This window comes from Alligator mississippiensis, chromosome 5 (assembly GCF_030867095.1).
Source record: "Alligator mississippiensis isolate rAllMis1 chromosome 5, rAllMis1, whole genome shotgun sequence".
NCBI classification, from domain to species: domain Eukaryota; kingdom Metazoa; phylum Chordata; order Crocodylia; family Alligatoridae; genus Alligator; species Alligator mississippiensis.
This window is the reverse complement of record NC_081828.1, coordinates 185,422,586-185,438,594: the sequence shown is the minus strand read 5'-3', so window position 1 is coordinate 185,438,594 and position 16,009 is coordinate 185,422,586. Positions and strand designations below refer to the sequence as shown.

General features: G+C 37.2%; 1 protein-coding gene across 8 annotated transcripts in view; it reads right to left on the bottom strand.

Moving 5' to 3' along the window:
- The window catches only part of MLLT10 (MLLT10 histone lysine methyltransferase DOT1L cofactor), a 250,625-nt gene that overhangs the window by 29,159 nt on the left and 205,457 nt on the right, over positions 1-16,009 (bottom strand). The gene's annotated exons all lie outside the window — the stretch shown is intronic.

Sequence of the window (16,009 nt, the reverse complement as noted above, 5' to 3'; positions counted from 1 at the left end):
ACAAATGCTTGGGTTCCTTACATCACAAGCCGGCTGTGGAGGTCAAAAGGTCCAACTTTCAGCTCTATAGTTTAAATACGCAGAGCCATATTTCCTTTGCTCTAGTCTGTCATTAGTAAAACCTGCACAGTATTTTGTTACTTCCTATTTTGATAGACTTGGAAGCCTGGTGGTTTTTTTGTTTTGTTTTGTTTTATTTTAAAGAAAGCAAACAGCCATTACAAGTATGTTTTCTATACAATACAGGGCTCAACGAATCACAGCTTTGCCCTGACCCCATATAAGGAACTGTATTTTTGGCAGTAGGCCAGCTCTACTTACTGAAGAGCTCGTCCAAAGTTTGTGTTCATTCATGTTGCTAACCACAATTCTGAAGGTCTTTGCTGGGACTTGTGCCAAACAAGTGAAAATGAACCCTTAAACAGATGAAGCTAAGGAGGCTGGCCAAAATCTTGCATAATCCAATGCAATAAAAATACCTTCTTCCTTGGCTGCATATCTTTCTCCCTTTCGAAGAACAAATCTGCCTTAAGTACAGAATTTTGGAAACACACTATCACACACACACGAAGTGCTGCCACTGATGGAAGATTTTGCATTCGCCTTCCATTAAAACACTTTCAGAATGAAAAAACAGATTTTATGTCTGTGCTCTTATGCTTACAGAAAAACAGTTAAACAACCTGTGAGATTATATACATAATACCCTTAATATGAACATTTTAGAAACATGTCAACAAGAGTTTCAGAAGAAAAAATGCTTATTTTTTGAAATACCAAAAAAAAGGTGAACAGCAAAGAACTCAAGTTGCAGGACATTTTGACATGTATAACTGCACACAAGAGACAAGAGAAACATACTGGTTATTACAAGAAAAATATTATAGACTACAAACTGTGTCTCTGGAAAAAATCATACACTACCATTAAGTTTTGGCTTCTTGCCAACATATTAAATTTGATTAATGGACTTTTATAAATTCATACAACTGTTTTCAATGTGCTATACTTACTGTATACTAATGCAAAATCATGTTGAATACTTGCATTTAAATTTTTCTATTGTTACATAAAATGTTAGAATGACCACAGCTTAAAGAAATAGGAAATTATATAAGAAAATGTTTTGTTTCAATTGTCATTTCAACAGATACCAGAACATACAGCCCTAAATACACACTTTCACTAGGAATGTAAAATCTGACCCTTGTTTCAGTATCTACACAATTACATTATATTTCTGCTGGAATGAATGTGAATAAGTCATATAGCATTTAAAATACTGTAGGTCTTTTCTTTTACCTGTTTATGCCAACACAGCCCTGAAATGTAGCACATAAGTACAGTGACACTTACTGATGAAGGCAGGCAACACTGAACAGCTCCTGCTGTTTTCCTCAATAAACACCTATAGCATGACTCCAACTCAACTATTATTAGTTGCTAGTAACCTTTAAATTCTTTTTTTCTCAAAGAAATAATAGTGAAAAATCTCTGTTTAAATCCTTCCACTAAGAAAACTTTAACAAACAGAAACTTAACTAAATACTGTCTCTACCCCCTATTTTATAAATTAAGAACAAGGAAGTAAAACACCATTAACTTTAAATTTAATTGCAGCAGGTATAAGTTATGTGAATGCATTTCTGCCCTTTAGTAAACGCAATTGATGTTGTATTGGTTTTTAAGTTTAGGAAGTTTAAAGCACCACCTTTTTTAAGACTGTGAGGCTGACTTCTATGGCAGACTGAATTTATTTCCTCGTACTGTTATATAATTCACAGGGAGATTAATAAAAACCATGAAACTTTGTATGTCTGAGGTTATAATGAAGTGTATACCTTAGCGCAGAACTGCAATAACCAGCAAGGACAGTTTGTTTAGTTAACTGAAACAAGCACAGAGATTTTCATAAGTAGATCTAGATGAATTTAGTTAAAATTATCTAAGTATCTTGAAAGGAGTAGCAAGTCTCTCTTGAGGAACCATCAAAGCACAAAACAAAGACATCAAAGAAATTAATGTTTGCTAAGTGGGCTGACATACTAGATCAAAAGGGTTGGCATAATTTAAGCAATATTTAAAAATGTGAGGATTTTCACAAGTGGTGGTTCACTGCCTAAGTGTATAGCCCTGTTTACATTTTAAATATTTAAGGCTTCCTGTGACGTAAGCTATAACTACAGAATTCCTAGTCACATCACATACCTAATTCAACTCTCTAAGGAAAAAAGTCACATTAACAAAATTGCTCAAGTAGCTGGAGGTAAATTTAAAAACTTAGAAGTGTATTCTTTCAATGAGGACAAAAAGTGGCATGAATATGGATTTGAAAAACATGACTATGTATATGACAACTACATCTGACAGGAAAGTAAGGAAGGTATTAGAGTACTGCATTATTTAAAGGTGAAACAGGAGCTTCATGTTTCACTCACAGTTGAAACAGGCTGTAGCAAGCATTTATTAAAAATGCGCAATCATCCTGTCAATACACATTAAGGTCACCAGATTGAAACTTGTTCTCAAATGCAGCATTTTTAAAGCTGTAGTATTCTATATTTCAGCTGATCCTATTTAACAGCCTACATGCAACACAACTAAAATGTACTTGTACAAATTCTAATAAAAGAGATAAATAAAAATTTTAAATTCATTCATTCATTCATTCATTGTATATAAATACAGACATCTTCCTCAAAAGGATTCCAACTGGAAAAATTAGGTCCAACTGGAAGTATGCAGTATTTGTTTTCATATAGGAAAATCAATAAAGCAACCAAGCTACACACAATAAAGCTAGCTATTTCACTATAATTCAAAAAACAGCTGACTACTACAAAATGATGGACATTTTGACTGACCATCTAATGTATTTATCATATAAAGGTTAACCATATATATCTTTTAGTTTTGTTGATAATTATTCAAGTAGAACAATTATATGTGAACAAAATATATACTTTGTGAAATGTTACAACATTTATATTGCTTCAGAATAATGTAAAAATTACATTATTTTGCATAAATAGAATTAACATTTGCAAAATTTACAAAAAAATATTAACTGTCATGATTGGACTAAGTTGATATTCCAGGAAAAAAGTTTCTCTCTTTAAAATAAAGTTATAAACAGCTGCCAACGAAGTCAAAGAGAATAGAACAACAATATTTACATTAGAAGGGTTTTAAAAATTTGAGTCCCCAGGAGAGTGCATATTCCCCTGATCCTTTCAAGTTTTATGCTATGAAATATTTTCTGATAACAGGCCCCATTTCTGTCTCAGCTCCACACCAGTAAGGTTTTAATACTCAGCGTGTGATGAGAGATGAAACCAAGTGTGAACAACTTTCAGGTCCCATGAGTAGGCTGACTGTTGAAGCTGTCAGGTTCAATTGCATCATTCGACATTATTCAATGCCCCAAACTGCTCCCTAATTGTTAGGGGCTTAACATATTCAAAACCATTGTTTAGGCTAATGCTGAAATGCCTACAGTTGAGTTTCCATAAAGAAAGGGGAGGGATTTAATTGTAGTTAAACCATTACTGAACTCTCCTTCATTCATGATAGGACAACATGGATGAGCTGAACAACCAGTTCCAAGACTGCTTCTTAATCAGTTAATATCTAATCAATAAATCTCTTCCTTTTTGACTGGAAAAAAATCATTGCTAGTACTTTAGAACCAAAAATATTATGATGATTCTTTAAAGTAAATGGAAAAGCATTTCATTGCTTACTTGAGTCCAGAAATATATCTCAAATGTTATCTTCATTTAAAATAAAAATATAGTCTTACTTCTGTTTTAAGTTGCCTGCACCCCTCAACTACATACAACAAATTGATACAGTTTAAGCTGTAATATTTAGGAATGCTATTAGTTTGCTCATATTTCAATGCAAGTTCTTTGACAGAAAGCACCAATAACCTCAGAAGTTCAACTCCTGTTGCTGTTTATATGAATTAAAAACAATTCAGGTGACCATACAACACTAATTTCATAACAAAGTATTTCTACAAATAAGCTACACCAAACTTGGTGTAGGGTTTTTAAAGCACACAACAATGAAAAATTGCAGACGTAATCTGTTTAAGCATTAAGCATGTTTTAAAAAATGACAGGATATGATCGGATATTTTTCAAATAACTGATCCGTTTTGCAGAATGAAGATCTGTAGTTAAGGAAGAAGAATACAGTCATCTTGGAAACTGACAATATAGTATAAATCAATGGTAAATGCTGCTTATAACAAATGCAATATTAATAGCTAAGTCAAAATTAAAATAAAAAGCTATATTGTGATGAAAATTAATTTAGTAATAACTAAGATCATAATGCAATAAAAATATCTATGAATGATGTACACAATCTGAACTCAAAAATATCAAACACTTTTTCTGTGAAGTGCAAACCTTCCTGTCTTTAATTATGCAAGAGTAATTATGAGAAATTTAGAAAAAGAAATTAAACTGTATCTGTGAGAATGTCTAGCCCTGCCATTTTACAAATTTCAGTTACATAGTTGGAGTCAGATAATGGTTGGCTATCTTAGGGAGTGGAGAGGAAGGAAAGAGTGCACAAAAGACCCTCACCACCTCAACTCCCATGAAGTACTATCTAAAGTTGTACAAGGAGTGGAAGCCTTGTTGCAAAATATCATTCTCCCCTCCAAATACTGGCACCTGTGCTATATACACTTTTGTTAGACCATTTAAAGGGTGGTAAAAATGCTGCTGCAGCAGCACACACTGACAGGGAAAACCAGGAGAAAGTAGCTGAGCCAGCAGAATTCCTTCTTGGGCACTAGCTGCATACAATTCCCCTTAACTCAAGACAGGAATATGCTGTTCAGGAACAATCTAAACTTTAGCTTCCTATGGAAAAATACGCATACTTTCTAGTACTTTCCTGATAGCCACGAAATACAGGTGTAATCAAAAATCAAAATAAATGCTCAATAAAGATAAATGTTTCAGCATTTCTTTCCCACTGGCACCATATCAGCATTTCAAGTATACACAGTAAGACAGGATATAAATATGATATCTCAACCTGCATCTCTGAATTATCTTTTCAACAGAACCACCTATTTAAGCATCACCAATGCTTTCATCTGTCTTTGTCATTTCTTTTTATGTTAATGTCGTTTTCATCATAAAATTTAAAATAATCTAGCAGATTCTTCAGTGAAAAGACTGCAGCACTACCAGTGACTGAAAGTGGGAACAGCATATTGTACTTCCTACAGTAAATCCCACTTCATCCACTATTAGCTTTATGTTAGCAAAAACCAAACATCTACCATGGGCCTTTTCAATTATTCCTTCTCTGAAAAGAATATTCTGAAAAAATGACCCCTTTAAACCAAATACTTCAAAACCCTGAAAGTTTTCTATCAATGAGAGTGCTATACTTTTATTAAACTGAACTATCCTTATGATTTTAAAAAACCCTTTTCACGAATTGTTTATAATAAAACAAATCTAAATAATACCACCAAAATATATCAGACAAATAAAAATGGAAGAACCAAGGAAGAAGTCCCATGCTAACTTAAAAGTGAAAAAAGCAACTTCTCAACCAAGGAGGATAGTCTATTAATGAACAAATTGATATGTAAAAGCCATAAGATATTTTTAGTTATTTACAAATTATAAAAAATCCCTTTATTATGGTTTTAAATAATTAAATTACTACATTAATTCTTTTGTTAACAGCACAGAAAAAGCAAGCAACTAAAGTAACCATAACTGTGATGAAGATGCTATCTATAAAAAACATAATCAAATACTAGTTTTAGAGAAATCAATTGTTTTGATTAAATGCAAGCATAAATCCTTCAATTAAATGAAAAAAACCTACCCTTCAAACAAAAGCACTCAAATACTCTCTAAAAAAAGCAAGAATGAATGCAACTGGGAAACACAGTGGGATTTGAAAGGCAAAATGAAAAATTAATGGCACACCTACGGAAACTAATTTATACCTCTGCCCACTGTACAACAAGGGCACATCAAATCATTAAAAACCACAAGGGTAGAAGGTGTATCTTCCAGTAAAGTGAAACAGCTATACTCTCAACCGTATTATTGGCTTACTGATCTTTTCTGTGTTAACTAAGCTGGATATTCTGTAAATTATTCACTAATTCAAATCTAATTATTTTACAAATTGGCAAATTAACTATAAAACATGGAATGAAGGAATATCATAAGAGGGTGCAAGCTCTTTAGAAGTATAACTTTCACAGTTCTTCAAAATGAGGACTTAAAGGCACCAGATTCTGGGGTTTCACCATCTCCCTCACAAGGAAATAAAACTGAACCTTCATTTAGCATAATAATATAGATACCTTTATACTGTTTGTTTCCATATTCTTTACACCTGACCATATTCATGGCTGTTGACCTGTATCTGCTTTGTATAGTTGATGAATTTATTATCAAACATATGAGTCTGTCTTTCCCAAGTCCAAAAACCTACAGATCAAGAATTTCAAATTCATTCTTCATCCTGACTGGCAACAGACAGTAGATTTTGATTAAAATTAACTGCTATCAATATTATATTTTTAGTGTTTTATTTTCTTAATATGGACATTCTAAAATATGAATTTAGAGAAGCGGTAATACTACAAATAATCACTAAAAAAATTCCAATTCCATAATGAATCTACAATTTCAAAATATTTGTTATCATTAATGAGTTGTTTATTGACAGACATCCAACTTTATATTCTAAATAAAACCTAATACTTTTATTCAAATGATGAAGCAAACATCTAAAATAAGAGTTAAAAGAATTATTGCTCTTTGAAGGATGATTTCAAAACACTACATTTTATACATGGCCTATAAGGACTTTGCATCAACAATGAATTCTGCAGCTTGTAACAAAGGATTCACTATAGATAGTTGCAATCTTTTAAAAGTCATACCTATTCATTCAGTTTCACCTAAATATTTTTGTATCCTCTCACTGCATACATTCTAGAAAATATCACATTTTTCACATTCACCACCATTATACTATTGTCTCAGGCAGCTAAACTGAAGTAGTGCTACACTCAGTTCAACGAAGAGGTCAATGTGCCTCAGTTGCCTGGAGACTGATGGTTGCTACAGCAGCACCAGATAAGCCAAGCTAAATAAGCTTCAGCTTGAAGGCAAAAAGCATTTACTGCTAGACAGAAGCATAGATGCAGTTGTCTCAGCATGCAAGAGTGTGCAAAATCATGCAACTGCTTTTCAATCTAGCTGTACGTTCATATGTAGATATAAAGTCAATCTTACTGAAATAAAAAGAAAATATAAACTGTCAAGATTTTAATTGGACTGAATGCTAGATTACTTGCAACTATGATTCCTTTGTTCTTCTAGCTGAGTCACATGTTACAAAGAATTTTCCCTCTGGCTGTAAATTCCTCCTCCTCACTACTCTCCCTCACACCCACCCCAAAATCCTCCGTCGTAATGAATGAGAAGAAATGAGATTTTCCCCTAAATTTGCCTGGGAATAACCAGCAACTAATTAAAAGAGCTTTTGAATAAGAAACAAAAAGTTAAATCCATACTGAAAACCTTATTAATATAGCAGCTTCTTGGTATCATCAACTCATGCAAGCATCTTGAAGTTAATATATGATTAGATGAGATAAAAATATTTTGGTTAGTTTGGGAGGGAAGTCATTATTTTGTACTTTTAGCTGCCTTAGAAAGCACAAATTCCCCTATTATGACAGCAGCAGGTACATCTGAATGCTTGTCTAAACCAGTCAATACCACTCCCTCATCAGCCAGAAGGGGTCACTATAGAATGAGATGAGACATTCCCTTTCCGGTTAAGTACCCTCATCCTCATAAGACCAAAAAACTGAGGACAGAGTTCAGGACCTGACATCTGATTCTCCCATATGGCAGTGTATTGACCTACCATTAGACATTCAGATCAGCCAAAATATTAACACTTAATTCACAACAGGCACCGATTCTCCTCCAGGGATCCACCTGGCTCTTTGTACATTGTATGCATCCTATTTTAGCCATTAAGTCTGAAGACAAGCCAGGAAAAAATTACATTAATTGCACCAGAAACTTTGAATTAATAAAGCTATTTTGGAGTTAAAATCCTTGTTTTCATGTCAAAAGACAAGCTTTAAGACATCAGCAAGCATTCTGAGTTCTCAACGATAAAACAGCATCAAGGACCATCCTGAGATAACCGGTTCTTACTCTCCTAGTACATACCCATACCATTTGCCAAACTTAGGAACAGGTAAAGAAATATCAGCTGCTTTCTTCAGAATAATTTCCCTCATTATTATCGGGCCACAGAAGCTCTCTATTGTAATGGATGATACAGTGATGACTGTAAGGATGCTATATTTAATTCTTAACTTCAGTTTGTACAGGTGATGATTATCCTGGGTATAAGACAGGTAACCTATTTCAACCACCATATAAAACCAGGGTAACCAACTCACCCTAGACCCAGGTTGGATCCAGACTGCAAGGCTTGTCCTGGTCCCTGGGTCCAGCAACTATAATAGCAACAGTGGCAGTGGGCCAAGCAGCTGCAGATGATTGGGACTGTCAGAACAGCTCTCCCTTGCCCCCCACCACCAAATGACCATGTCCATCTGCAGCAGACCATACCCCTTAGCCAAGCCCGCAACTTCCAGTAGCCTGCTGGTAGCTCAGCAGTCCATACGTTTGAAACCCTGATATAAATATACTTCATAAGTAAAGAGAACCAATATACTTAATCAAAAGCTCCTATGTTTTCAATTGCTTATAATAATGCTAAGCTAACTGTTCACACTACAACTTTCCACTCCTATCTTACCTAAAGTATTCAACTTTACACAGTTACAACAAAAACTGTCCAGAGAAAATACAATGTTTTGCCCAAATTAAAAAAACATATGCAACTGTTGAGAAACTCTAGCATCTCTATGTTTTGGAGTAAAATCTTGAAATTTAGCAAGTAAAACAACTTTCTGGCAGAGATATATTGAGCCCATGAAAATCTGCTCAAGTTTGGTCCTGGTAAGAGCCTACAAACATTTTAGACTGCACAGTTAAATTCTCTTTAAGATTATAAGGGCTGAGAAATTCCCTTCAGGGTTGAGCTGGAACAAAGCAGAACTTTCTCTTAAATTGCTGCTCCCATAGCCAAGAGCTGCTGCGATAACATTTACAGGAACTAAAAGCAAGCAACTTCCTCTCCTATGCCCTTCGTTCTCCTCCTGCTGGTGACAAGGTAGCAAGGAGTAAGAGCAAGTTGCCTGCCTAGAATCCAGACAGGCCAAGGAACATACTTACATGGTGGTGAAAAAAGAAACAGGCACAGTTTGTGCTGTATTAAATGAGTGAGTGCACTACACCCACAACCTGAAACTCACTCACAGATGTCTAAGTCTCAGCACTCATTTGTCAGCAAGTATTTCCAAAATCTACAAGCAAAAACTGTGCCTTATCTCTTGTTAATGGCTGGCTTCCACAGAAGAGGACAACCACTATTGCCATCACCTAAAAGCTCAAAGGCTAAAATCAAGGCTCTTCACTCAAAGCTACTAACCTTACTGATGAACTGTACTTTACTCAATATGACTCCGCTTTACTTTTTTTTTTTTAATTTGCTTTCTGAAAACCTACAAAGTTTCTTACAAATACTCCACTGAAAGTGCTACGGTTGCAAAATCAGGTGTTATAATTAAGGTTGCCCGTGTTACCTTAATTTGGCATGTCTATGCATACCCATTATGACACACACTTTAATTACAAGATCCCACACTATTTCTCCCACTTTTTTTCATTTGCTGTAAAGGTCAGAAAATGAGCTACAGCATGAGCAAGGTGATTTTCTTATTCTACTTGAGATATCTAGGATTGGATCTGCAGAAGAACTGAGAACTCATAGCTACAACTGAAGTTAACAAGAGCTGAGTTCTGCATAAATAAAGTAGTAAAAAATGTTAAATTATTTTTTAAAAGGCCACAGACTTAACCAGGCACTCATATCAGCTTATTCCTGACATTAGTGAGTCTGTGCTTCAGTTCTCTGCATGCAAACATAAAAAATATTAACTTAATTCCCAAGGAATTGTGATGTTAAGTTAATATTTGAAGCGCTAATGCTCAGGTAAGTGCTTGAGAAAACCCCACAAAGAAATTAATAATGATGCATTTAAAGTGGGGCTTAAATGGTGTGCAGTTAGTAGTGAATTTCACCTCTGACAATTTTAACAGCTTAAAAAATGATGCATAGGCTTCCCTGGCCCTTTCAATTATAGAAGTTGTTCTGCACTTTCTGCACTATATAACATGTAGTGTTGGTATAGAATAGCTATTATTTTCTTAGAAGAGTAAGTTGCAACAGACTAATGCATTAATTAGTTTAAAGTAATTTTAAAATGAATCCCTTAAAAAAAATCCTTGCCACCAAATGCCTGTCTCACTTAACACTCACTGGGCACATCTACCTATTCATTAATGCACATTAACAAGTTTTTTGTGACACTTTGTGACACTTTTGTTGTATGTTAAAATAGACTAATGTGCATTAAAGCACACCTGTAGACGTGCCCACTGAAATCTTATGTTTTGTCTACATTTGAACAATATGGTTGTTTCAGTTCTAGGATAAATGACAGTTATACCATTGCTCTTCATAGCTGATTCTTCTTTACTAAGGGCTGATGAATAAAGGTTCCATTTCAAGAGTTCAGTGAAGAACTACATACCTTCAAAATAGTTGAGATCTATAGTTTTCACCTGGAATGAAGCTACAATTTTTCCTTAATCCAGCTACTGTACTGATCCAGTGCCACTGGACAAAACAGAAGATACAGAAAAATGGGACACCCTTTCTTTCCTTAAAAAAGTTAACTATTGTGAGAAATGGAGCTCTGGAGTACCATTCTCTCTCTGATGCTCAGTGACAAAACCTCATCAGGGAATGAAAGAGAGGAATATGACATTATTCAGCTTCTCTTTCCTTATCCAAGAGGGACTGTGCAGGGGAGGGAAGCAAAGCAAAGTTTTCCCCACATTCAAGCCAAATGGGGTGGTGTTGCAACCACGTTGTTCTCTTTTCCTTATCTCTACCAGCTGCTTTGCTGTTTAAGGAAGCACAGTAGGAAGCCAGAAAAAGGATGTTAGGTAGGCAGCATACAGAAGAGAGAAAAGAAGGCTGACATGGAAGCAAATGCATCATTCTCCCCACCCTGAGTGGAGGCAAGATAGTCTGCCATGTAAGTTCTACAAGTTACATCTTCAGCTATTTCAAAGCTGTATTAAATTAATGATGCCTACTGAGGATAATACACAAATAGTGCCCGCACACTGTCAACATGCAATAAAATACGTATTTTGAAAATCTGGCCAATCACGCAGAAGAAACATCTAGCAGCACCATGTAATACATGGACTCTACAGGTTAACTAAAAAAATAATAAAGAACTGCCAAAACTAGTAAAAGAGAATAAAATAGAACTAACTCTAGAGAGCAGACATAAAGATGGGACATATCCTGAAATCAGTAAAGTATTACAAGGAAAAACTCTGTGGGCCTTTTATATAATTAAGAAGCTAGTAGATACAATCCACCTCTCTTTCTGCAGTAAATTTATTTCTAGGGATGTAAATATCATTTAGAAAACTACCTATTTAACTTTTTCTAATGATATTGGTTAAAAGGCCCAGTGGTCCCATAGAAGAGGGGCAGGGTGGTACAGGGAGCCAGGGCTGACGGTGACATGTGGGACTGCAGTCAATTCTGTCACCAGCTGGGACTGAAGTCCGTGGCCACAGCAGGCTCCACTTGGTGAAGCCTGTAGCAGCACGGGGCAACAAGAGACGGGGTCTGGTGGGATCCTCGGCTTGGTGCTGCCTGCTGTCAGGGAAGCAGCTCCAGCAGGGGCTGCCTGGGAGGCAGCAGGGATCTGGGCTGCAACATCACACAGCTGCTGCATCAGAGGTAACTAACAGTTACCCAAGGTAGCAAAGCCAGGCAAAATTGCACGGCAGAGTTGACAGCAAGTGAGCAGTTCCTTCCCTGTCCAGATGCAGCTAACAGCTGGGCCGGCACCATGCTATTCCTGCTTGGCTGAGGGCTTGCCCTGGTGCCCCAACTCCTAGCAGAGGGCACTTAGCCCACAGGTAGATGCCTCAGGAGTGATCCTGTGTGGCACATCCATCCCCTATATGGGTCCTTGCCAAGCAACAGCTGCCAGAGTCCAGGGGGTAGGCAGGCAGGCAGGCAGAAGAGAGGTGCTGCCTGGGTGTGGCACAGCTGTCCCAACAGATGGGAGCCCCCGTGGGTGCTTTGGGGGGATGGGAGGGCACCTGGCTCCACGCAGCCCACCCCTGTGACACCCAATAGTAGCCCCACCACTGTGCTTGCTCCAATATAAGCCCTGATGACTCCGCTGCGCATCTTTGCCCAGCTCTGTTCCCCCAGGTAACTGATAGCTACTGTGCAGCAGGGAAGTGCTGCAGGCCAGATCCACGCAGCCTCCTGGGCAGCTGCTCCCAGAGCCGCTCCCCCAGTAGAGGGCAGCACTGAGCAGGGAGGTAAATGTTAGACAGAATAAATATGATTACCATTTAACTGTTTAACCAATTTACCTTTTATATGGGTAAAAGGAAAAACTCCTTCACAGTCAGGGTGTCCAGACTGTGGAATAAACTCCCTCCAGAGGTGGTGCAATCATCTACCCTGGAAATCTTCAAGAGGAGACTGGACGGTCACCTCACTGGGGTCACCTGACCCCACTTGTTTTTCCTGCCTGGTTCAGGGGGGCTGGACCCAATGATCTTCCAAGGTCCCTTCCAGCCCCTTACAATCTATGAAATATTATTAAAGCTCTTTGACAATATAACAATAATTACATTATAAACATACTAATTCATCAATGCAATAATTTATCAATTCTTTATTATACACAATACATAATTTATTTTGTGTTATAATATTATGATGGAATTATTATGCTATTAAAATATCTTATAATATTGTAATGAAATTGTTATAATGGAGTTAATCTGAAACCCTATTTTAAACAACCAGGTACACTGACCTGAATAAAACAAAACCAGAATCTCTGCAAATCTAAAATGGATGATCATAAACATCAGATATAAACTACCAAGTATGAAGAATTGTCTAAACTTAGAGAGGAACAAATATTCGGTCAATGTAACATAGGTAAATCCTTTTAACACCAATGTCCAAATGCGAATCACTGTCAGCGAAAGTAGATTCCTAAAATTTAACAATAATCATAAGAAAAATTCTCACCAAAAAGTTATAAGGAAAAAACTGCATTATAATGGAAAAAAGGAAAGACAGCAGTATGACATGTACTATATAGTAACTTGCAATCAGATGAAAACTAGACAGCAGTGACAAATAGACCCAGGGGATTAACCCGTAAAACACAGAATATACACAAGTCTTAGGTGGTACAAACCCACCTCTGACATTGACCTCTCAGATATGTCTTTTTCTTATGTTTTGTCAGCAGCTGAATAACTTGTCAGGACAATAAAGACTCACTGAACTGTTAGGAGGCACAGAGGCCAATCCCATGGAAGACACTGGATAGCAACAAGCATAGAAAAAAGGTAAGAGTACAAGAATCCACAGACAAATAGCCTTATTTATTACAACGTCCCTACCTTATCCAGTGTACAAGCTGTGCACTGAATCAGGCAGGGGTTCTGTAAAAAAAAATTAGCATGTGATCATGTACTTAAATATTCCGAAGGGCACAGAATTAAAGCTCCAAACTCTAACTTAAATTTGGCATTTTCTAACTTGTCAGCACTTCATTCTGCATTCTTGATGATGTTCTAAATTAGCTTTTTACATGGACTTTCCAGATTCTTAAAAAAAAATAAAAATTAAAAAAAATAATTGAGAACTCAGACTAAGAGCATGTGCACCAATTTATTTGTTAGACCAACTGTTATTTGTCAGTCCCCTGGATTCAGAAAGGACAAGCTAGGAAACATAATGCCAATCCATCCAGCTGTCAGAGGTTTTCTAGTACATATGAGGATTGTGCATATAACTCATTAAGTCAATTTTGCAAAAAAATGATTCAGCCACTTTCCCCGCAATGCCATTCATAGTCCTGTGGTACACGTATGGTCTGAGACTTCTACTGTTTCTTAAACCTAGTGTGCTTTCTTGCAAACTGGCAATGTGTCACAGCTTGAAGAGGTCAATACCTCTCATTTCACACAGATACCATCACTATCTGCCCTGAAGCCAAAGATTCCCAATAATCACTTTGTATCTGGCCTGGAACAAGATGGAACTTCAGTAATTGTACAGCACACATTTTTGGATGGCTTTATTTTTGCTGTGCTACAAACAGGAGCTACTTAGACATTTACACACTGGCCATGTAAGCAACATGGCCAACCCAACAAAGCTGTAACAACCAGATCACTGCCGAACCTTTGGATTGGAGACTTAATCCCTGAGCCTTAATCCATCAGTGGTTGTCAAATTCCCTCATCTCCAAAATTCTTGCCTGAACACATAAAAAGCAAAACTGTAACATGTCCTCCAGACCTGCCAATTGCTGTGGTTGATTTCAGTATGTGGGAAAAAAAATCCTAATGTTACCCTACATCCTACCATACATGTCCTTACCAGAGAAAGCAGATGTCAGCTTTCCATATAACCCTGTACAAACCTGTTTGCAATTCAGCAGATCAATATTCATGGCTGTGACGCTGAAATACTTAGGCTAAATTTTCAAAGTTAGCTTTCAATAGGGTGACCATATCATTTTTAAGGAAATCTAAGATACTGCCCCTGCCCCCTGGCTAATCCCTGCCCTGCCCTGCCCAGCCTAGCCCCCACGTCCAGCTGCTGCTCAGGAGGAGTCAGACCAGGCAGTACAGGCAGAGTGATGCCAATTCAGGACTTTTGTTTCCATTTCCTAGCTTTGAGTGAATTACTCAGTGGCCTGGGCATCAGTCAGCTTTTTGTATGATATGAATCATGACATTAAAGTCTTTCTGTTAAACAAAGACAAAGTTCATTGATCAGCAACTTTTTGGAGCTGGAACAACCTGGTTTAGGACTAAGGCCAGCTGGTGCTCCTACCTGGCTGCCTCCACTTTCCCTTGCTACCAATTCTCCCTGCTGCACTCCTCCCCCTCTCTGCCCAACTGTGGCATAGGCACAGCTCCTAGGTGCCAGGCCCTGGTGATGCCAAAGTCCCCCACCTCCATGGGCTGGATCCAGTGGCTTGTGATCCCTGATGCAGCCAATCAGGCACTACTGATGGGATGGCAGATGCATTCATGATGCATTCTTCTTACCTGCTTGTCAAAAAACATGCACACGGAATTACCAACTCATGCCAAGTACACAACTACAGAAACCCATAGCCACTGGCACTTGCCTTTGCAGTGCTGTAATGCCCAATAAATGATACCAGGTTGAAAAATCTTTCCTGATATGCACACTGAAGTCTCCCAGGAAAATCATTCTGACTAATTTGGGAGTTGCAAAGGTAATCTTGTCAAAATTCCACAGAACGAATCTACAATAAACAGAATGAATACATATATACTTATCAGTGTAGCATGTCACCCTTAGATCAGAGGGATACATATGCATGGCAGCTATCACTGATGCCTTCTGAAAAGGTCAGATTGAACAGTGAATTTGGCTCTACAAAGGCACAATTCCTCTTCCTCAACTGATTTTGGTTTGCCAGACTGGTCTCACTCAAAGCAACAATAACATTACAGTGATCTGATTCTTTAGAAACAAGCAACAGTTAGCTTCAGTTCTCTTTAACAATGTGCAGACATTCCAAGAGATTACAAAAAGGCTACACAATTTTTAATGTTTTCAGCCGCAAAAAGGGTGACTCACCAGATGCAGCTATCTGGTCAGCTCTTCTCCAGATCTGACCTGCCTGGAGGGCACTAAAAGGAGACTAAGCTCTCACCAACATAGTTTCTTGGGTCAA